Raw genomic sequence first — 24198 nt, forward strand, 5'->3', positions numbered from 1 at the left:
AATTACAAAGTGTTTGAGCTCTCAGGGCAATACAAACAACAGCTGTCTGTGGCATAAGTAGGAAAGCCAAACACACCGTTGCGTACGCAGTCACACACGCAGAAACACACTTTGGATATAATTAGCAAGATAAGTGGGGGGCAACTCAAAACGTCTGCGTGTGATTGTGTGTGTGTTTAGTGCTTGGCAAAACAATTATTTGTCCTGCAGAGGAAGATAAAGGCGCACTAACTGGCAGGTGAAGATGCTATATGGTAACTAGGCTGGGAGAGCCAACACGAGGCTCCGTCGCCCTGCTCACCACATGTTTGTTTGTTCACCAGATCAGACGGGACGGTGTTACAGATTGTCAAAAAGAGCAAGGCATCTCAGTCATGTGTGCCAGTTGGGATCCCACAACTCATGCACAGCTGGCGCTGATCTCTTTCACGACCTAACCTGCTTTATTCTTGGCAGGAATGACAGTGTTCTTACTCTTCGCCCTACATCATATATTTCTGTCTCGGATGTGTAGGCGTGAGTTGAGTACACTATGATGAGGATATTCCTTTTTTGTTTTTCTTGTTTATACAGATTTGACTCTGACTACCATTCATCAATCTGGTCTGATAAAAAAGTGAATGTTCTACTTAATGTAGGAAAGAACTACTAGAGAAGAATTATGCTTATTTCCTCTGATTATTCAGGTGTTTACTTTTGAAGCATTTTAGTGTCATTATCTGTTCATTAAGCGTTATGAAAACAAATGTCTTTTCGGATGGGTTTCATATGTTGATGCAGAAAGTAGAACTATCACACCAACTTTGTTTTGAGTTTTTCCTGCCAGCTTCGAGTAAAATGTTGGCGCTAAGTCAAGGAGAGCTGATGTGTGAATGCAGCAAGTCATGTTCAGGAACTTTTATCGCAGGTGAGTGTGCGGGGGTGATGTGACTGGTGAGAAATCAGTGGAGACTTTGTGCACATAATAAAGCTGTTGTGCCAGCATTCATTATCTTTTGTTTACGATATAAATACATCTAACTACACACAGCTTGATACAAAGGTTAAAACTGCCACCACTGGACACTTCAGGCACCTTCTTCCATTTGTTGTAAACATTACAACTTGACATGTGTGAACGGGGAAAATATCGGAGCACACTGGCTGTCCTGACATTTTCTAGAACTTGCCAGAAGTTCCTATTTTCCACCTGAGGCAGTTGTCATTTTTATGCCCATCGCTCACGTGGGTGCGTTTGGCATGTGTTCCCATCTTGAAGACGCAGAAAAACAACTGCGCCTTAGTCCACCTAAAAGCTGCTCTGAAGTCTACACTCTGTGTTGCAGCATGTTCCTGCTATTTAGAGACCATATGAGAACATGGGAACACAATGCTCAATATGTTCTATGGACACGGTTCCAAACACACAGGATTACACAATAGCACACAAAGCCTCTGCATCTGCTGGAGTTGTTGATGGGACTGAGTCCTGAGAGAAGGAGACGGTACAGAATCACACAATGAATGAAATCATTTTTAAACATACATGAGTACCACCAACAATCAAGCACCACGATATGAGCGCAGACTGTGTCAGAGTCCATTACATCAGAGATTCCCAAACTTTTGCTGCCGAGCTAACATTTGGTAAATACAAATAGTTTCAAGTCACCCTCACCATATACATTGACACATATGGATAAACACTGTCAGTCATGCTCTGTGCTGATACATTTCTGTTTTATTTATTTGTTTAAAAGTATTTGTTACGGTTTTCAGAATTGGACTCAAATGCACGACACAGAAACAGAGCAAGCAGTTTTAACAATAGATTTAATATAACAAGGGGGAAGTGACACGAGTGACAAAATGTGCAAGTTCAGAAGTGAGCAGTGAAACAATAATCCTAGTGACGATCATAAACCCGATCCCAGCACGCGTGAGGTGAGTCCAGATGGACAAACTGCAGACGAGTAGACGACAGGATACGGGAACACAGGTAAGTCTTGACGAGGAGCTGACGAGGTGAAAAACACGGAGACACTGGAGAACATCAGGAATATCAAAATACTGGAGAGCCTGATTCAAGGTACCATACCAACGAGGTGAAGACAATAATCTGGCGCCAGCTGCATGTGGAGAGCCGGATTAAGTACTGGAGCTGATGATGATGCACCACACCTGTGAACAATCCTGCAACCACTCAAGCCAAGGGGGGAAGGGAAAAACACAGGAGGAACAGACAGACAGGGAAAACAGACAACAAACACACGTGGGAAGCACTAAAAAAACCCCAGATCATGACAGCATTGTCGACAAAAAATACAGAAAAACCAACAAAATAACATAACAGTGGCTTTTACAGGGGAAGAAATTAAAAGTGATACTGCAACATCAAACTTCGAAATTGTTCCGATGTAAATACAGTCATTGCTTTAAACAGATGTTTTGAAACTGGACTTTTTGAAGATGTAAAACTCAACCGAAAGAAAAAAAAAAGAAAGAAAAAAATCTTCTTATATTTATACTTTCAGTCCTACAATATTTTAAATAGTCTGGACTTATTTTGTTCTACAGATCCTCTCAAGTCTGAGGTGTATCTGTGAGACTTCCACTCTTAGTTCGTTTTAAACGTTTCATTGTCCAGCTTCGATCCGTATTTTTGTTGATAGAGGCTGAAGCAGAAAAACTCACACAGGAAGGATGTGGCTCTCTTCATTACCCACCGTTGCACAGAATACGCCGAGGGCGAGATATGACTCTTCACATTTTCTTGTCTTTGTATTCGTATCATTGTCAGCCTTACTGTCTGTCTACCTGACAAAATGTGCAGCGCTTTGCTACCATTGCAGAACTGTGTGCATTGTTTTTTTCTCTTTTTCTTTATTTACAGCATTCTGAGGACAGGTGCTGCAAAATAGCACTTTGCCATAAACACCACGAGCAGTGCATCTGGGACTAGTGCATGGTAAAGTGTTACAGCACCAATGTTACTGTATGTCAATGTCAAGTCGACAAATGAATAAATACACTTATATTCAGCCTTGTCGCACCCCCTGCCATAACTTCGGCCTCCCCTAGGGGGCTCAGGCTGCACTTTGGGAATCACTGCATTAGGCACACGTTAGAGAGATAGAGATACAGTGAAGGTTTCCAGCTGAGAAAATGAGTAAATAAATGTTTACAACCAAGATGTATTTTATAGATTTGAATAGATTTTGTATTCATTGATAAGGTCACACTTTGGGGCCTCATGCAGAAATCTTTTTTTGACCAAGCTCCCAGAGTTTTTCTCAAGTGAAATACTGATTCATTGCAGTACCCGTGTAGTGATGTCACTTCAGTAATTATAAGAAGTGAAGTCAGTTTCAACAGTAACTGCTGTAGTTGTTTTCCAAGTTTCAGTTGCAGTGGTTCAACTTTCCAGCAGTGCAGGGGAGGGAGTGAGTGTGGGGGTGAGTGTGATAGTGAGGGAGATTATTTGAGTTGAGGGTTAGCTGAGTGGGTGTGTAAGCAGGTTTTTAGATTTACAGTAGTACTATTTCAGATTTTGTAAGTGTCTGCAAAGCAGCTTATATGTGGCCTGAACTCTGTGGCTGCTCAAGCTATACCATCATGTTTCATGGATAAATCAGAGGTGCAAGTTTGAAAAAAAAAAAAAATGAAGACAGTGACATTGGGTCTCTAAATATCCTGCTGTCAGCACATTTACTCCAATCCTTTGCCAGGTACTTCTAAAATGTAAAAAGAAAAATCCAAAGCATCAAACCCACAAGCCTGAGTCACACATCTTCTTGTTACATTTTATTTTAAACAGAGCACTGTACAATACACAAAAACATAATAAATGTTGAAACGATTTGTATTTACACTGCTTTGTTCAGATTATTGAAAGCAGGCTTACAGTGTTCTAAACTGGGATCAAGGAACTATTTCAACATTTCTAATCAAACGGCTGGACGATTCATACTGTATGAAACTGAAATGTAAGATCTTTATTTCTAATACATTTCGTCACTCAGAAGCAAACATACGGTTCGCATTGAGTATTTTTTGGTGATGTCAGTGTAAGGATTTTCTGGATTTCAGATATTTGTTTTGTGATGTTAGCGCTCTTTATGTCTGTGTGCTCTTCTACTTTGCTCTGCAAGAACTCTTTCCTCTGGGGACAGACAAATCTTTCCATAATTCTATTGCACCATTTTTGTCTTAAATATCAAAACAATGAATAAATATACATTTCAGGCTGACTGTCTTTACACAGATAGAAATGTTATTTAACAATTTATAACACATACAAATACAAATATTCAGGAGGTAAGACATTGTGTGACTTATTTTTTTTTAAAAAGAATCTCAAGCAACTTCAATACATGCACAATATGCGCACTGCTTTGCCTTGTTATGATTTAAATCTCCACATCCGTGGCCACTTGCAGGTATGTTTGTCTGACACACAGAGGCTCATTATGAATTCACACAGTAATTTTAGTAGAGGGCTGGCAGACAAAACTCCAGGTAAAGTATGTGTGCAAAATGTGTTTGTTTCTGCTCACACATGTATCTCACCCAAAAAGAATTGGGACATCTTGAGAAGTTTTGTGCAAGTGTGAAAACACCCTTACTGTTAAAGCAGCAGTTTTACAATAATAGTAACTGTTTAAATACCCTGCAGGAATGGTTTGTTTGTTTAGTCTTCTTTAATTTACAAACAGACAAAAGCTCTCTTTGAAGTTAAGATGCAGGTTAGTTGTTGTCCACATTTTCTAGTTATGAAAATATTGTTTAAAAAAATGGAAAGATGTGTAAAACCCAGTGGATTAGCATACGAGTCAAAGTGCCTCGCTGTCTGAAGAGCCTTTTTGTGACCTCATTAAGCAAACAGCACACAGTGTGTGTTTCTTTCAAAACAAGTGGCCCAAGAAAAAGAAAATAGAAAAGAAAGAGAGGAAAGGGTCTCCGTGAAACTTTAGTCCCTGTGTCATAACCTAAACTGCATAAAAAGCAGCGGCTCACACATACAGACACAACCTTTCGTTGACCTCGAGTGAAATCTCTACATCATACGATGTTAATATTCAAGCACGCTGAAGAAAACATGCCCTCATATTTTTAAGAATGGTCACCTGAGGACAACGTCTGGTCAAAATATTATGAATGTGATGGAATACAAATGTTTTGTGTGCAGGCACATCTACTTTCTCAGCCTGCTGTTTTTGCGTTGGCCTGCACCTATGGTCATGTAATTACCCCCTTTTTTCACGGTTTGGACAGAACCACAAGATACAGATGCAGCTTTATTGTGCACTTGTGTACAACATGCTATTTATCCACTTCCTTGGCACATTTTTAACGTTTTTGGACACGTGTTTTTTATTTTTGAAACTGTAATAAACCCAAACCCAGAGCGTTTATCAAAAAGAGCTGCAACTCAGATTTTTTTTTCTCCTAAAAAGTTATTATGTGACTGCTTTGAGTGAATCGAGTGAGAAGTGTTGCTGCCTTGTTATGGTATCAAACGGTCACAATTCAGCAGCGCAGCATCTACAGCATGGTTCTGTAGAAGCTAAATTAGTGTAATAGAGCCTCATGCCAGACAATAATGTGAGTTAAGTCCTTTAGGGCAAGGAGCTGCAGAGATAGCCAAACAAAAGATAATCAATATCATATGGTGTGTCGCCTGGAGTCTAGACCGGCCTCTCTCCAGCATACTCATGGCATGCCTGTGAGCGTTCATCTACTGCCAGATTCAATGTCAGACACAATGTCAGACAGGCAACACGTACGGGGCAACGTGTTAATTACAACATAATCACACAAATAAACATGTTGGTTCTACATGACAGCTTTCAACACAAGGTATGATTGTTTTTTGTTTTTTTTTTATTGTGAGAAAGGGGAGATTATGTATGTGTAATCTGAAGTAGACTGTATATAAGAATATAGACCACATGACACTTCAAATATTGGAAGAGTAAAATTGCTTCTCATTAAGATTGTTTTTTGCTGAATCCCAACAGACACTATAGTGAAAACATGTGATGTTAAATAAAAAAGGATATGTATGACTTTATTAAAAAAAACCAACAACAACATTAGTCCTAGTTATTCTAAAGACTGCTGTACACCTTGAAATAAAAGCCTATCCCAAAGGCCCTTTTACTAGCCTGTTACTGCACATTATGACAACTAAAAGCAGGTCTCAGTTCGAGGTTGAAGCCCAATATGTAACAGCTCACCAAAATGAAACAATGACCCGAAATGTAATTAAAAAAAAAATGTAACAAAACCCAAATGCTGAGCCCTAAACATAGTAACTACTATTTGGGCCAGTTATTACATTATGGGGCAGGCAAAATATTATTCCCATAATAATCTAACAACTTGTTACAGTTTGAGCAAAAAGTTACTTAAGGTAGTTATTTAACAGGCCTCTCTCTCTGTATTTAATGTTTATTAAATTGCAGATTCATAATATATTAGCAGTGCAGCAGCTTGGTTGGGCTGTCAAATCCAAGATCAGTTGAAATCATTGATTCTTTTATTTACTTATATCCTTCATTTTAGATAAAGATAAATATTCTTTCTGGTGCTAATTTAACAATTGATGGTATATCATATTCGCTCTGTATGAATTTTGTTTGAAACTCATGAAAGGCCCATCTCATATTGACGCTTGTTTGAAATTATAAAAAGGGTAATTTTAAAAAATAAAGTAAATGAAAGTCTGGGCTTTTAATTGAAGTTTCACAGTACTCAGTATATCAACCATTCTAACTCTGACTAATATCTTCTTCTCACTTCATTATCTCTCTTTTCCCCCAGAATTGTATTAATATATTTATTGATCTATTTTTCAGTTGCCAATCCAATAATATGAAAAAAAACAACACATATTTATGAGGAACAATAACTTCTTTACTTCCTCCAACGTATTTAAATAATTATTGCGTTGTCGTATGTGCTTCAATATAATGTCTGGCTTTTACATCATTTATGTAAAGTTAAAAAAAAGAAGATTTTTCAAAAATTAAAAATAGATGTTTTTTTTTTTAATTTTCATCATTTCAAAGGTTGCAAAGAGTTTTTAATAATTGGTATTAAAAACAGATTTGTGCATTGGATTGAATTTCCATACATATAACGGTTGTGTAGTTTAGATAAGAAGTAAGAACAACAGCCTTGAAATGACTTGTAGCCATTTTTCCTTCTTCGTTGTCCTCATGCATTCTTTTAAAAACAGCTTCCGCAGAAATGACAGCAAGCTCACTGACCTGAAGAGAGAAGAGGAAGTCATAGTAAGTTGAGTCAGTAAAAAGGATGTTAAAAGGAGTGGTTTTTTTTAAATACAGTCACTGGATACTGTAAACGCATGAACAGCAGTAGTGGTTACAGATAGAGACTCATTCTTGGCAGCTTTACATTGCAGCGTGCATGTGTGGACCAAAGCTTTTAAACAGGCAGGCAAACGCAGCAGCTCAAATACAACAGACACCTTATCCTGCACCTCACCAATTCAAAGCCTATACACCCCTCCCTCCCCTCTATCTCCTTTGAACCTGTGGACTCACAGACCCTCTGTGTGTTTGAATTAAAGGGCTGAGACCAGCCTGGATACACCCCCTCCTCCGTGACCAGTTCTTTATAACAGGGTCGCTGTCACTGCTAAGATAAACCATGCGTGCACACGTGGCAAAGGTACAACAACAGCTCCCTGCCCGACTTCCTGTTTGCCTTGTATAAGTCAGACATGGGATCCTTCCGTGAGCCTGTGTGTGTGTGTGTGTGTGTGTGTGTGTGTGTGTGTGTGGGGGGGGGGGGGGGGGGGGGGGGGGGGGGGGGGGTGTATATGTAGCTGCCTTTTAAGTGCCTTTTTTGTAGGTGAGCTTCTTTGGGATGTCAGTTTTCCTGCAATCAGCTCGTGCACATTTTTAGTTTGTGTGTCATTTTCACATGTGCTCATAGAGAGAATATGCACACTGCATCAGTTTGTGTGTGTGTGTGTGTGTGTGTGTGTGGGGGGGGGGGGGGGGTGTGTGGGTGTGTTAGGGCTACATTGTGTGTGTGAGTGTTTTTTAGAGTGATAACTCTGCTGAGAGGCAGGCAGGCAGTTGGGAGGGTAGAGGAGGAGGAAGAAGAGGAGGACTGGAGACAATGTGAGCGCTGCAGTATGATCCTGTATCCATCAGGCTCTCTCCTGCAGTCACTGCTGCTTAAAATGCACTGCCACAGACACACACACACACGCGCGCACGCACACACACACACACACACACACAGGAAATGGCCTCAATCACTGTAGCACACAGTCCACAGTTTCTCATTCCAGATGGGATTATGATGTTATTACTGCACGATTACACAGCATAACTATATTAGCAACAGAACACAAACCTGGGACTTCTCAATCAGTCACCTTCCCTTTATACTGAGAGGACTTTTCAACAACCCTTCTGTGCCTCACACACACACATACACACACACACACACACACATACACACAAACACACTCACTGTATACACCCTGAACTAACAACAGAGTCAGCCATTTACCTTTATCTTTACCCTTCCTGCTGCGGCTGAATGAGCTATTATAAGCTTGATTTGAGAATGTTTTCGTGCTGATGGAAAGCCATTTTTATGTCTTTGGATTTATGTTGATCCAGTGATGCAACAAGGTTTGTGTTTGTGCTTTTGCAGGTGGATGTTGCAGCCCAGCTGTGAACAACGGTGCTAAAATAGCATGAATGATTACTCATGTGGGTGGATCCACAGTGTTTCCCCTCCCCACCCTATGGAATTTGATAAGATGGAGAGGAAAGGTGGTCAAAAGAGAAGGAGAGGGAGAGAAACAGAGGAGGAGAGGGCTGAGATGTGAACATATCAAAAGAGGGGAGGGGAGGGGAACAGTGAAACCAGGAAATAGATGCGATCCAAAAAGCTGTTTTAGATTGAGTCAACAAGATAGTGAAAGAGAAGAGTGAGAGTGAGGGAGCTGCACTTCTTCCTGTCACCATGAGGAAGTAAAAACAAGCCTGCCTGGCTCAATTCTAACTATAATGTATTAAATCTCAAAAGCTTTGTATCTCTTGGAAACCCCCTCATGTAAAAAAAACGTGTAAAAAAAGCGTGTACATGAATCTGCCAACATTTCACCTTACTGGCTTTGAAGAAGACGAAACATGAAATAGTATTATTTGTTTTGTTCGACTAAGCACATCTTGCTTAAATTATTTTTAGTGCAGCTGGATTGAAAAAGGTGTGGTGTCGGAGTCCAAAGGTACATTATTTGCCTTACTCAAAGGATGTAATGGGATATCCCATCAATATTTCACGATGACATGGGCTCTCTCCTGCTGCTCCGTGATACGGTATTTGCTCATGGGCTGGTTAGGCAACAAAGCATAGACCCACCATCAACCCCTCCTACCAGCCCCCACCCTCCCAAACACTCCCTGAGGTATCTCCTTGAGGACTCTCCTTGCCAGCTGACAATTAGCATTCTGTCGCTAATGCACTACGAGCTAATTGAGCACAAGGGGGCTGAAGGTGTCAGTCACTGGAGAAGGCTTCTGAGCCCTGCGTATCCTGGAAGCGTATGCCTGTGCCATTTTCAGAAAAGAGATCAAATTTATTAAACCATGTGAGGGGAAGATTAAAGTCAGTATAAGTCTTTTCAAATTAAAGGATATTTTCTCATGTTTACGTGACAATATGAAGAATACATGTGGATGAATTTCTTTATGGTTTTTACCGCTCCATCCAACTCGACATTTACATAATATATATTTATTTGTCATCTTTTATTAACCTGTATTCAGATAACACATAGACACGCAGATGTCATAACCAGCAATGTAAATCAATGCTGCTTGGAACAGTGCACATCATTGTGTTGAATAGAGCAGGGAGCTATTATAAGAGCTGCCCTTAGGTGTGCGTTTGTGTCTGCCACGCATGCACAAGCAGCTCTGCATGTGAGAATTTAGCAAATGCATGCAGACAATGTTGTCTGCACATGTACAGTAGAACAGAAGACCATTTTTTTAATCCCTAATTTTGAAAGGTGAAGTTTCACCGAGCTATGTTTTTAAAATGCTGAGTGGGTGACCCGCAGTCTGAAGGGCATTTGACGAACATCAGTGGAGCTTCTCTGCTGCCCAGTTGAGAGAGAAATGAAGGAGAGAGAGAGAGAGAGAGAGAGAGAGAGAGAGAGAGAGACACACATACAGAAAAAGAGAGCGGGAGAGGACACCTTGGTGAATGTTTGGACTGACATTCCCTCTGACTTGGAAGGCAGGAATGAAGAGAGAAAAAGGCTGTTTTTTAAAGACAGATATCTTATAACAGGAAGTATCTGAACAGTGACTCACACACTACAGGGAGAAAGACAGCAAGCAGCCTCTGTTCATTGTGTTATAACTATGTATCACTTATGTGCATGTGTGTGTTTGGCATTATATTCATGGGTGTGACTGGATGGTTTTCACATGCATTTAATAAGGAGCGTCAGTGGTGACATTGTGAGAATGGGAGTATCACATTTTTCAAAGCTGGCAATGATGCATTTCAGGAGTGTGTGTGTGTGTGTGTGTGTGTGTGTGTGTGTGTGTGTGTGTGTTTGTTCAGATCACATTTCAAGAATGCATCACTGAATTTTAGCAGTTTGTGTGTGTGTGTGTGTGTAGGTGTGTATGTGTGTGTGTGTGTGTGTGTGTGTGTGTGTGTGGTTTCTGCTGGTGTCTCCATGTGTGTTGTTTATATGCTTAGACAATCATATTTCATTATGAACTTTCTTAGCAGTCTCACATGTTCATGTACGGACATAAAAAAGGGTTTTAGGATATAAGCACAGTCTTTATTTGCATGTTATGGGAAACAGTGATGCATTTAAGTGCTTATGATTCCCATGTGTTTGTGTCTGTGAGTGTGTACTGTGTGTGTGTGTGTGTGTGTGTGTGTGTGTGTGTGTGTGTGTGTAAAAGCTGAGGGAACCCATGTCAAGCTGCACAAAGCACTGCTTCTGTCATTACAATTTAAGGGGCTTGTCGCTGATAGCATGTCCGTACGTCTTAACTCACTGGAACATCAGCAGTCAACAACATGGCTCCCTCTCACTGAACACATGCTGAGCGAACAAGTCTGACCTCTGCACAACACCCACAACGACACTGTGGAGTGACACTTATTACACATGACTTAAGTATACAATAAACTGGAGTACATAACCATACATATTTGTAGTGAAGCTCTACAGCCTTGTTGTGGGAGTACGCAGAGTGACTTCACAGATAATTACATGACTAATCACATTTATTTGGATCTGTTTGAATATTTCTACACCTTTTAATTATCTCGTGCTTTTCAAGATTTTCCAGTCCTGCAAGGGCTTTTAACGCTTTTGATGCCCATCAGATTATGTAACTCTAAATACAATGAAAATACTAAATTTAGTATTAATATTACTTTTTCTGTTCAAGGAAGAAAAACATTTTAGCTACACTCACCCCTTGGTTAATCACAACATTGAACTTGTTCAACAAAGATTGAGCTTACAGAGTTATAGCTGTCTTTTTTGTTTGTTTGTCACTGTCAGGAGTGCCAGTATCGGAACCTGTATTACTAAATATGATGTGTTTGTTTAAAAGTTACTTTGATTGTTCGAAGGGGGGGAGGGGGGGTCAAAGTTTGCCAGTAAAACTAGGACAGATGTTCAGTGTCTGAATGTATTTTCATTTCCTACAGGACTTTTCTACTCAAAACAGAAAACATTTCCTTGCCAGCACAGAATGAGATAATAAACTGGTGGAATAAGTACATGTATAAATGGATTTAATAAAAGAATGGGAAGTGGGCTTTTATAGACTTCATTTGACCAGTAATTCATTTCATTTAGACTTGAACGTTGACATATTTTCTTGGGTTTCCTGCCATTGCCTAAAACGTGGCTCCTCTGCATTCCTATATAGGCTGATTTATTCCCTCCCCTGGACACAGCTGTGGGTGTTGCAAAAGGGTGGATGAGGGAGTATACTCTCAAGCCATTTATTTAGGAGACTATTTAATGACACCATATTTAGTTATGTTCCTTGAATTTAATGTGACGTCGTTTAAAATATACATTCAAGCGTGATCAATACGATATTGCCATTTCCGAACTCTAAACACACTTTTCGGAGTCTTTAGTGATATCAACAACTTTTCGCTGATGAGACAAAAGCAGATAGTTCCATTTAATGTGGAAGGAACCATTTGCCTACTGAAAAGGGGTCGTCAGGAAATGTCAAAACAGACACAGCCGTACTCACTTAACATGTAGGCGTTAGCTTCGTTCCTGTATTTAGAAATCCTTACATGAGTGTATTGCTTTATTTTTAAAATGAAGTTTGTTTTTGGCAGTAGTTTAAACATCGGGTTGGAATCCCTGATCACCCCTCCGAGGTAGAATAGACTCAACCTACTCAATCATGCACTTCAGCATACACTGCAAAGAGCATGCTTTCACCTTTAGGATTGTCTGTGCTTCTTGAAGTCACCCTGGATTATTCTTGTGGATAAAACAAGGTATGAATATCTCTTTTACACTCTCTTTTATATCGCATTACACTGTGTGTTGGACCACCTCGTGGGCTTTGAATGGGCTGGAGGTGGGAGTCGATTGTCTGATCTTGATTTATAAATAGGTTACACGCAGGAAAGGCAAGAGTGTAGTGTCTTAATTCGATAAAAAAAAGAAAAGAAAAAAAGATTTTATGTGACCTGTTGGAGATCATAATATGTAAACACGGTGTCATTATGGTGATAAAAAAAACTATTTTCTAATCACCCCTTTTCACGCACAATATAACTTCGACCAGTTAAACGATACTTGTGAATTGCATGAGTCAGTTATGCCAATCTTTGAAAACATTGTTTACTTAAAGTCAGTAATTCAAAGGGAACAAATGTAGGAATAGACTTGACTCATATCCTCCACTATCAACCCTGGGACCAGACAAACTTTCCACCAGTTCACCACTAAACACACTCATCTCCTTTTTTTTTGGACAGCGATCATCACAGCTTCAAACACACACATTTGTGGCAAGGAGAATAAGAAAACAGACATCCAAACACATCCAAAAGAAGGAGGAACACTCCATTTCTTCTTTCAAACAATGTTTTATTCACATGGAGATAGACGCACAGGGTGGAGGTGGACGCTGGGGAATAGAGTGGAGGTGGTGGTGAAGGGTGTGTGTTTGTGAGTGTGTAAGTGTGTGTGTGTGTGTGTGTGTGTGTGTGTGGGTGTGTGTGTGTGTGGGGGGGGGGTTATTTACTAGGAAGTATTGTCCTACATAATAGTGATGGCACAATTACCACTGAGCAAGACACAGGTGCCTTTAGCTGGAGAGGGTTCTGCTTGTCACCCACCAATAAGAGGATGTGAAACCGCTGGAAGGTTCTGTGACAATTCTCTTCTGCTTTCAGTCTTTGCGCATATTCGTCCTTCACAACTCATCTGAATGGTGTGTGTGTGTGTGTGTGTGTGTGTGTGCGTGCGTGCGCGCGCGTGTGAGTTGAAGGTGGAGTGGATGGGGGAGGGGGACAAATGAGTGCGTGTGCGCGCATATGTGCGTGTAACTTTTTTCTTTCCCCCAAATGATAATACACCTACAGGATGTTAGTCTGCTGATACGGTAAAGGGACACAAAGAGGCCAAGCTGCAGCTGCGGGAGTGTGTTTGTGCGCGCGCGTGTGTGATGAGTGGGGGGGGATCTCTGAATGCAAGACTATCTGAACTACTGACATTTTATGTTTTCGTGTTTTTTCCAGTTCTCTGACGTTTACACACAGGTGATTGTACCAATGTGTAATAATGTGGATAAAAGTAAGCATGCTGGATAGTGCTATCTGACTGTGGCACCAACATGTCTTTTTACGCATGAATGCCATTGCGCATGTATTTTGTTGAGACTGCTGTGGGGATGATTGTTCACTGTCGCCTCTTTTCTACTCTGTGCACCTTAGACTAAATACACAGAAACACAAACACATCGGCGGATGGACCCCGCTGATAGGAAGCGATGGAGACATATTACCCCTGCAACATGTAACAGAGATGTTGGGAAATGTGGTCTCTCTGTGTTGACTGTGGTTTAGTGACAAGGGACAAACTTTTCTGCTTCTCATTTTCGCCCTCGATCTCGTCCTCGGTGTTTCGCTCCCTACGGGGCTTCTTTCCCTTCACGGTGCGTTCAGGTACTACCATAAACTCCGCAATTTCCATAATCCAATTGCACGAGTTTGATGAAAAAATTACAATTGTTTTAGAGACAAACAATACAAATGCACTCTTTTTATTTATTTATTTCTTACACAGGAAAGACTAATTATCACATTCAAGTACATGTTAGCTTACTCAGAGTTCCCATAAATAGGCCCTAAGTAAATTATGGGAAATAATTTAGGCATGGGTCTAAATTAATTGATGATTATACTTTTTGATGAATCTGTGAATATTTGTTGTTCGCAATTCATCCGCCAATCAGTGGGTTTTATTTATTTATGTCAGGAAATATAATTGAGTAAAAAGCACAAGTTAAAGCTGACATTATTAAATGACAATTAAAAGTCACAAACACATGAGAAACCAAGAACAGCATTGAAAAACAATCATGAAAATATTGTTGCTGGGCAAACAAATATTAAACCCAGACGTAGAACCTATTTCTTATTACTTTTTATAAATAGGAATAATAAACCCTGATAGAAAACCCACACTCTGAATCCTCATGAAGGAAACACATATTTAGGGCATATATGTTATTTGATGTCAATAATTATAAAGTTACATATGAATCAAAAGCTTCTGAGGCCAATTTGCAAATGGCATAAAGGAGCTGAGAAAGCCCCCACCAGCCCTTTTAGCCCTTCACTGAACTTACAATGGAATTCCTTCGTTTGTCTTTTTTTTTTTTTTTACTCTGGAATAGCGCCATTTCCGACCGCACCTGAAGGCAGCAACAGAGAAACGACAAGAGAGAGAGCGAGAGAGAGAGACAGCGGAGTAGCGAGGAGAGAGAGAGAGAGAGGAACCTGTGCTGTTCTATAACACAGGGAGAGACAGGAATTCGTCAGAGATAACCCGATAAATACAACTGTTAACGGTTTTTGTAGAGTTAAACCTCGGGTCGTTGCACTGGAAGCTACAGAAGAGTGTCTCTTATCTGGACTGGGGATCTGGACTCTTTACGTGTGCGCTTGGAGAGCTTTGCACCGGTCTCCCATCTCTCTGTGTGAGGGTGTTTTAACTGGTAAGGAAGTGACTGTGTGTATAATTAGTATTGTTTATTGTTTGGAGGGTGCGTTCGCTGAACTGCTGCTGCTTTAAAGTCATCTGTTGACAACACCAGACTCTTAACCTGTGGTCATTTCTTTTACGACTGATTAATAAGCGGGCAGCTAAAGGACATGTGCTGCTACCTCGGCGAAAAGGCTCATTTTAAGGAACGTAAGCGTGATAACAAGAGTGTGGGACAACAGCAAAATATGGCAACAGCAATGCCATGGCACGTAGCCAACAGAAAGAGTCTTACTGTAGCCTAATATTGGGGTAAATTATTTTCTTAAAGGAATATAAATGTGGTGTTTTAGGCGATAACACAGTGTTACAAAGTATCCTCAGAGAGCTACAAACTTAGAAAACAGTAGCTGGAGTTAAAATGATTGCTACACCATAAGTGATAAGAGCTAACATCCGTTAAGGGAACGATAAGGTCACAGTAAAAACTACGAAGGTAAAAGATGTGCTATCAAATGTATATGATAGGATTGTCATAGTGATCCTCCCCAGGGGGAGTAGTAGTTATCAGAGGAGATAGTTATGTAAAAGCATAGTTTGCAGTGTGTGAGTGCGAGAGAGAGCACGTGCGCGTGATTGCACGTGCACGCGAGTCCGCGCACTTGTTATATTCAAGGAGTAGCCTACGTAAACTCAAGACAAACGTGTGCGCGTTGTCTGTTATTAAGACTTCACATTGTCACCTTTTGTAGGACCGACATACACACACACACACACACACATTCAAACTAACATTCCTATTGTCACCATGTGTTTGGGTGAGTTTACATGTGGTGTTTTCAACTTCTCTGTGTCCTTGTCAGTATTATCCCAGTGCAGTCGTAATAATCTTAATAAACAAATAAGGTGTGCACACAGTATCATGTACTGTGTGTTTTCTGTACTTGACAGCATTTTACCCCCTCTCCTTAAATATTGACTTTCTGCAGTGTGCTGTTTTTCTGTCTTGCCATTTAAAGATACAGTATTTCTCCTCTGTCAGCACACACACTCACACACACACACAGACATACACACACACACACACACACACACACACACACACACACACACACACACACACACACACAGAAAGAGATAGAGAGAGCTATGAGGAGAGGGGAGGGAGGGAGGTAGGGAGAGACAGAGTGTTGTTTTGCAGACAGGATTACATTGTCTCCCCCATGTCAGATTTCAGACACTGTGTTAAACATTTCTTCTACCGCCTGCAGCTCTCACTCTGTGGTTACACTTGTGCAGCAGCACAGCATAGCACAAAAACAACAATCAATGACCTAAGTTTCCCAAATCAACAGTGAGATAATAAATGGTCCTTGAAAGCACCACCTGTTCTTAAAGACCAGGAATAAAAAGAGTCAGAGAACAATTTCTGAACATTGCACTGATTCTCTGTCCTGTAACAGACTTTAGGCTACACTTGTTTCTTTGTTTTGTTTTTCTTTCTCAAGCCTGCTCAAGGGAACGTCACAAATCTGCATCAAGATTTGGATGAGGGGCTTTTTTTTTTTTACTTTAGAGGATTATGTCATACGAGAGTCTGAGATCACTTAAATGTCACGTTTTGTGGCTACCAGTTGACTGTTATGAATATGATTAATTTGAAATCAACATTTTTACAAAGGTTGTAAAATTACAGGAAAACTTTTTTTTTACTTTTTTTTTTAAATGAGAGCCTATTGGAGATGCCTCACATTCACAAACAGCTCACTCAAAAGCGCCAACATTACTCGAATGAAGCTTTTTGTATTTGATTGCCATCCACTATTGTGCCTCTTTTCATACACTGAATAAACGCTGCATACATTGAGCTCGCGTCAATAGGACTGTTTGTCTTTTGGAAGCAGTGTGTGTGTGCTTACTTTTCTATCTTCATGCTTATCATGATCAAACTTTCAACTCTAAACCACGACTCTGTATCTCTTCCAAAGACTTGACTCTTTTTTTTTTACAAAGTTCACCCCCCCCCCCCCCCCATTTCCCCCTTGTATTTGTTGGAGTGAAATTGGAAATTCATTTTTTGGTCTCCTCCTTTCCGAATGTGGAAGTGTTTTATTGGTGTGCTGAAAAACAATGAGGACAAGGCAGGGCTTTGTGGTGGCAGAAATGCATTTTTAACCCATGTGAATGAATGGCGCCTCACATTCCACAGCAGCAGGCCCTTTACTGAATGGCAGCACTAACTCGGCTGTTTTCATTACTCATTACTGCCTTGTGCCTTTTCACCACGGACATAGCCATTTTACCTTCACCAACTCAGGGGGGCTTAAGACTAAAACAGAGCCTGTCATGAGAGATCTATTTTTAGGAGCAATATTTTATAATTGGCTGTAAAGCAGTTTTCTCTTATGACTAATTGATAAGTCATTGGTTCTGCTAAATGTGCCATTTTAAAAAGGTGTTTTGCATAAATTAGATCATATTTAAGATATACATGAAAGCTCTCGTGATGAGTTTTAAGATGGTTACGAAACAGGCTGAAATCTGAAGTGATTTAACTCTATAAGACGTACACGAGTAAACAAGACCGTCAGCTAATGGTTGACTCTCCATCGATACGTTTAACGGCGGTCAAATCTGCTAGCGGGTAGGTGTGTGACGAGGCCTTCACAGCTATAATTCAAAATGAGTGTTGAATTTGACTGGATGAAGCAGGATGCCTTTTTTTTTCTTCTCCAAAACACATGCATGAATATGTGAGTAAAGGACGAGGTCAACAAAGAGACGAGCGTTACCGCTTTTGTCCACATGGGGGGCTAAAAATAGACACAAACTAAAAGGTGCTTTAAAGCTGCCATGATGAATGAAATCGCAATAACTGCGACCATGAAACATGGAGGTGTTGCTTGAGATGTTGAATCCTGTAAATTCGTAAATTAGTGCAAATTCGGAAAAAAAACAACCTGTTTTTTGATGGTCTAGCCCCCACCTGGACAGTTTTCACCTGTACTGTTCTACAATACACACTGTAGACCAAAGAAGCAACACGCTAGCAAACAAAGTGGTATAAGTAGCTGCTGAGTGATCAGATATTTCCTCCCAGAGTTGTTGTAGAAAACACCAGGGCTTTAAGGAGAGTAAATATCAGACTTAAATTCATCACTTGGCCAAAATAAAAAAGCAGATTCAGGTTTCTACACATTAAGTGAAACTGTAAATGAGTCTGAGTTTATAATTTATGAGTTTATGTTCATTAAATCAACTTTAAAAGGTGTTTTTAAAGGATTTTTTTTGTCTGCAGTTACTTTAAAATGACCTTTCTGCTTGCCTTTATTGAAGACTTGTTCATGTGCACCTATCTGCTGGTATCTCCTTTGCGGACTGTTCTGGAAATGAGGGGTCTCCCTTTTTTTGTTTTAATGTGCTGCTGGGAAGGATTAGCATGGACCAAGCAAGGTCTTTGTGGGTGGTTTCCGGCACTTTTTTTGGAATTCACGTCTGGAAAAGTTCCAGTTCCATGGTGTATACGTGTTCATGCTTCTGTCATAGATTGCATCCATTGAGTTCTTTTAACAGTTGACTTACTCCCTCGCTCTGTCTTCACTTCTTTTTCTTCTCTGTCCGAGCTGCTCCACGTCGCACTGCGTGGCTTTGAACTTCAAATGAATACAGGGGGAAAAAGTAAAGACATCAAGTCCACCTCCTGTTCTTTCTCTCATCTCTTATTATGCTTCAGATTGTATCAAGTCTTTTTTTCCACATGAAAGCAAAGATGTGTCAGCCTATACTGGCTTAAATAACTTCCCATGGCATATTGAGGTTGAATTATTGAGCCAGATGGGAAACAAGTTCAGACCTGTTTTTTAGCAGCTGTTCCTTTTTTTTTTTTGCTGTATGGAATCAAAAATGGAAAAAAAAACAAAACAAAAAAAGGTACCACAGATACAGGAAGTAGTGCTCTCGTTGCTGGAGGTCCAGCCAGTCCCATCATTTTAATATGAGGGGTTTGGTGTCTGTTCTTTGGTGACGGCATTGATTCCCTGCTGCATGCTGGGGGTTTCCACTCTGAAAGGGCAATCTCTCAGTGTTAGCCTAGAAACACTGAGCTCCTGGATTAAATTATAAATGAGTCCTCCATGGGAAACATAGCACTGAATCACTGGGCTTTTTACATTTCCTGCTTCTGTCATCCTACACATTTCTAGTTTTTTTTTTTTTTTTAAATACTAAAATAGTCTTGGTTGGCGGTTTTCTTGATACTTTGTTGACATGTGGGCGGTTAATCCCTTTATTTGGGTCGCACCTGCATCTGTCAGAGCCACACGGATCAATAGAGTGGCTGCCTGTAAGCCACGCAGCGCTCTACAGGTATAATAGAGAGCCCAGATGACAGCCAAAGAAAAATGATGTAGTAATCAGGGGATTAAGATAGGAGAGGAGTTAGTGTTTCTGAGGGGTCAGCGGATGGGGGGGGGGGGGGGGGGGAAGGGGGGGGGGGGGTGTCATTACAGCCTTCACTCATGGTCTGTAGCATGAGGGAGACGCATGCGGCTGTAGTGTTGCTCACCTGTTGCACATGTTGATTCTTTTTTTTATTTTATTTTTTTCAAAAAAACATATTTTCAGATGAGATTGTGATCAACAAACGTTTCCAATGACTCAAAACTCTATTGATTTAAAAAAAAAAAAATTCCACAAAAAGTTCAATCTGTATTCAGGTAGAGCGGAAAAAAACCCCCCTTCTTGACGTTTAATGTCATCACGGGACTACAGAATATCCCCCGTGAATATTTCCATGTTCTGAGGGGATTTAACATCAGCTGATCTTTTGATAAAACATTCCACAGTGTGATGTAGTTCCTGAAATGTGAAGCTATTGAAGTCGTTCTGATTGATTGATTCATTCAGTGCTCGTGTGAGGAGAATCTCCTTCAGAGATTGGCACAAGAGAAAAACTTTATATACTTTAAAAGTTACAACTACAATCGGAATATCATTGTAACAGATGTACAACGGCAGTATGAAGCTATACATTAACGTGTGTCGTGACTTCTCATTCCTCACATGTTGGTGTGTGTGTGTGTGTGTGTGTGTGTGTGTGTGTGTGTGTGCTTGTTCAAAGTTAGCTTGAGCTGTTTCCCCCCCTTCAAATAGATAACCCTGCACTTGCCAGGTCAAATTTGTACAACTCCTGTAACCATGACGACGACTAATACAAGTTGTCCAGATGTGTACAGTGTCTGTGCTGCATCACAGTGAGTGGCTGATAATCTGATCATCAGGGCTGGCTATCAGTGCAGCTCTCTTTGTATGAACCGAGGATGCTCACAGCGTTTTTTTTTGTTTTTTTTTTACACAAAGTGGAAGCACACTTCACTTGCAATGATTCAAAGGCCACATTTTCGAAATGACAGGCTGCATTATATGTCCCCGATTTCCTTCTTACACATTATCGATGATCTGATGAAACAACAATGACAGGCACGCCGCCGAGGAGCTGGGCATGCTGGGTTCATCCGCTGTGCTTATTATCAGGTTTAGCTGACATACTGATCATCGTTAATAGATTTCTGCCTCCATCTAGGAACCAACGCCTGGTATTGTCGCCGTGATTGCTTCGGAATTAAAGAAGAGAAATAAGCTTATCTGGGAGAAAAAGTCCAGAGAGCCATGTGGCTGTGATCAGGGAGAGAGAGAGAGAGAGAGAGAGAGAGCTGCCAGGGGAAGGAACAGCACTCTTTGTCCGGGCCAGATGTCACTGTAGTAGACCATCATTATTGATCCACTGCATTAAACACACACATATCCTGCTCACACTCACACACATGGATGCGCTCACTACCTTTATGAGAAAGATTTAAAATGGTAAACTTAAAAGGATGCAGTCATATCTGTTACGTAAACACCTGATAGCATGCTGAATTTAAAAAAAAAAAAAAAAAAAAAATCAGTCTCTTTGATTCTTTCAAACAAGCTCACACAAGCGACCTGCACTCCCAGACCGGATAAATATTTATCAGACAAATACGATGGAAAGTATTCGGTGTGTTGTGCGGTGCATCTTGCCACTGACTGCTCGTTCGTTGAACAGGTTTTTCTCGTCTCCCACACTTCTCCTACGTTGCCGGTGCGGTCTGTTTATCTCTTTGTGAGACTGTTGGCCTTCCTAATGCCCTTGTTCATATTTGATGGGCCACACAAACTGTTTTCTGCAGGGGTGACGGCCGGGCTCAGTGGAGGGAGGGGACATGGCACCCAAACTTAATCCAAACTCACAGCAGCCCAGAGGGTATTAAGGGGGAGGGTGGGGGTTGGGTGAACTGTTTCCTAAGCAGAGAGAGAGAGAGAGAGAGAGAGAGAGAGAGAGAGAGAGGCTCCTTTTTAGCATTCACCACCGTGCACCAGTTCATAAACACACTCAGGATGGGAGTGAAAAAAGTAAAGTTTAGCTCTCAAACTGTGTTTTCACATATTTACAAAACTCCTGAACGTTTTATTATGTGTTACAACAAACAGACATGTTTTTTCCCCCCTGACTTTATTCTGTCATTGTAAAGGAAAATTCAGTTAGTGAAAAGACAGGCTGATGATTATTTACATCAAGGGACCGGAGTGTAACAGGTGGGAACTGTCTGCTCGCCGTGTCTTTACTTTCCCCTTTGTTTGTTAATACAGCCACCTCAAATGACACGCAGCATTGATATAAAGACAAACACTGTCATCATGGCACCAGACCCCATTGCCCGGCCATGACCATGGAGACGGCTAAAGAGAAGAGCGTCAGCCGGGCTCACGGCTCGTGTGAAGAATATTTCAACACTCGTTTGCGTTGTGATTCCTGGAAAGCTGAAAGCAGAAATTCAACACAAATCCCCCGTTAATATGTTTTACTTTAGAGTAAAAAATAAAAAAATTAAATATGTAACTGCTACCTACTCCACCCACACACACACACACACACACACACACACACACTTATCTCCCTTAAGGAACTTCCATTGTTATTCATTTGATTTTGAAAAAAAAAACCCAACAACTTTAAACATTCGAAGCGTTGAACCCTGTGCTCTTCTTTTAGCCTCTCTGCCTCTCGGCTGACCCACATTCATCATCTATTAGTGTGCTAAGTTTCTTCCTCTTTTTTTTTTATTATTACAGACTGAACCGAACATGGTGGATGTAGTTAGTGGAGTTTGAAGGCCAGTGATGTTGCATGTCTGACCAACTCAGGGAAACAAACTGGAAATGTCTCCAGGCTACTGCAGCTAATCATTCAGCGCGCAGAGGAACTGATCGTTAGCCTAACCTTGCCAGAATTTGATCTAGCGTGAGTGTGTGTGTGTGTATGTGTGTATGTGTGTGTGTGTGTGTGTGAGTGTGTGAATAGGGTGGGGGTAGGGTGCAGATGTAGTAGGTAGTTTGGTCTTCATCCTGTCAGAAATGTTCATTTTTCTGATCACAGATGGACAAAAAAAAGAAGACATTTCTCTTTCAGCTACCGGATCCCAACTTGAACGATGAAAGTTTGCTTTTTTAAATGAGCAGGACTTTTAGACAGCGCTGTAATTGACATGCCTGCATGTCACTATTGTTTAGTCCTTTTTTTGCTGCGGGAAAAGAAAAGACATCCTGCTGTGGTGGGGCAGAGCCACTCATATGGAAATAAAGAAGGCACTTAGGAGTCTGTCTTTCTGCTGGAAACTGTTGGCCCCTTCCAAAAGAGTCACAAGAATGAACTACTCTTAAGTCACCCTATTTCTACAATAACAGCAATCTAATCACCAGCCAAATAGAAGAATTAGAAAACAGTTAATGTTGGCTCTACTTGTGAAAATATCTGTCCGTCAGTTGTTTTCCTTCTGCTATGCTACTTTTCTGTACAGAGCCTGAGCAGGCGTTAGGATATGCTGGGCAGTAATACAGCAGATCTGTCGGGGTCAAGAAGGTTTAAGGTCAGCGAGGACAGAGGTGAGGAGGAGGAGGGTCGCTCATGGGCTAAAGACTTTAACCTATATCCACAGCTACTCTTTAAAAGCAAAGTGAATCGAGCCGCACAGGTTTAAGGCCTCCTGCATCAATTCTGCTTCACATACATTATGCAAACACTCACGAGTCATTCATTTCAATGTTCGGACTCTGAGTGTCATTATGACCGTCAGGTTAGACCACTGCTGTCCTGCATGCAAAGATTACTGATGTGATAGATTACATAATACTAACGTGAAAGTCGAAATGAACACAGAAAAGTCTGAATTCATAATAATAACAACAACAATGATAATAATAATAATAATAATAATAATAATAACAATAATAACAATAATAACTTCATTTATAAAGTGCTTTCAGTCAAAGTGTTGTAGAGGTGGAGCATTTACATTAACATAAAAAAGACCTTTTTAAAGCTTTAAGACAGACTGATAAATGTCCTCAGTGTAACTTGATGTCTTTAAAACAATTTGTAAATTTGCATTTGTAAATAATTAAAATATGTGGATGTAGGTATATCAGCAGTTAATTTGCGTTTTTGGGTTAATCTTTGGAACACATTTCTATCATGTTTTCCCCAAAACTGAACTTGATATTTCTTCACCTCTTATTTTATTTTAGTCAATGAAGCTTTTAGGTTTTGATTTCAGGTCAGATAGTAAGAGTGGGATTGTTTCTGCTGATGGCTGTTCAATCTTCTTTTTTAAATGTAGTTTCAATCAGCACTGTCAGCATTACTACCACTGAGAAGTTCAATTTCTTATCGCGAGTGCTGATATTTACAGATGCTATTTGGAAAAGTGAACCACTTTTATGTGGGCCCAGGGAGCTGTAATGTAAATACAAAAAAAGAGTCATCATCCAAAATCACACACGTCTATAAAATGTTATTCAAAAGCCTAGTTATCAGTTTTCCTGTAAAACTTCCTGTAAAAGTCTGTTTTCCTGTT

At 40.5% G+C, this 24198-nt stretch overlaps 1 protein-coding gene across 2 annotated transcripts in view; it reads left to right on the top strand.

Moving 5' to 3' along the window:
• The first annotated feature begins 12356 nt into the window (after nt 1–12356).
• LOC306823848 (zinc finger protein 516-like) overlaps nt 12357–24198 on the top strand; it is a 46856-nt gene continuing 35014 nt past the window's right edge. For both annotated transcript variants that reach the window (XM_079343717.1, XM_079343718.1), the window contains exon 1: nt 12357–12543. The gene's annotated coding sequence lies outside the window, so the exon portion shown is untranslated. The remainder of the gene's footprint in view (nt 12544–24198) is intronic.

The sequence above is a fragment of the Symphodus melops genome (genome assembly GCF_947650265.1).
Source record: "Symphodus melops genome assembly, chromosome: 5".
In the NCBI taxonomy this organism is placed as follows: Eukaryota; Metazoa; Chordata; class Actinopteri; order Labriformes; family Labridae; genus Symphodus; species Symphodus melops.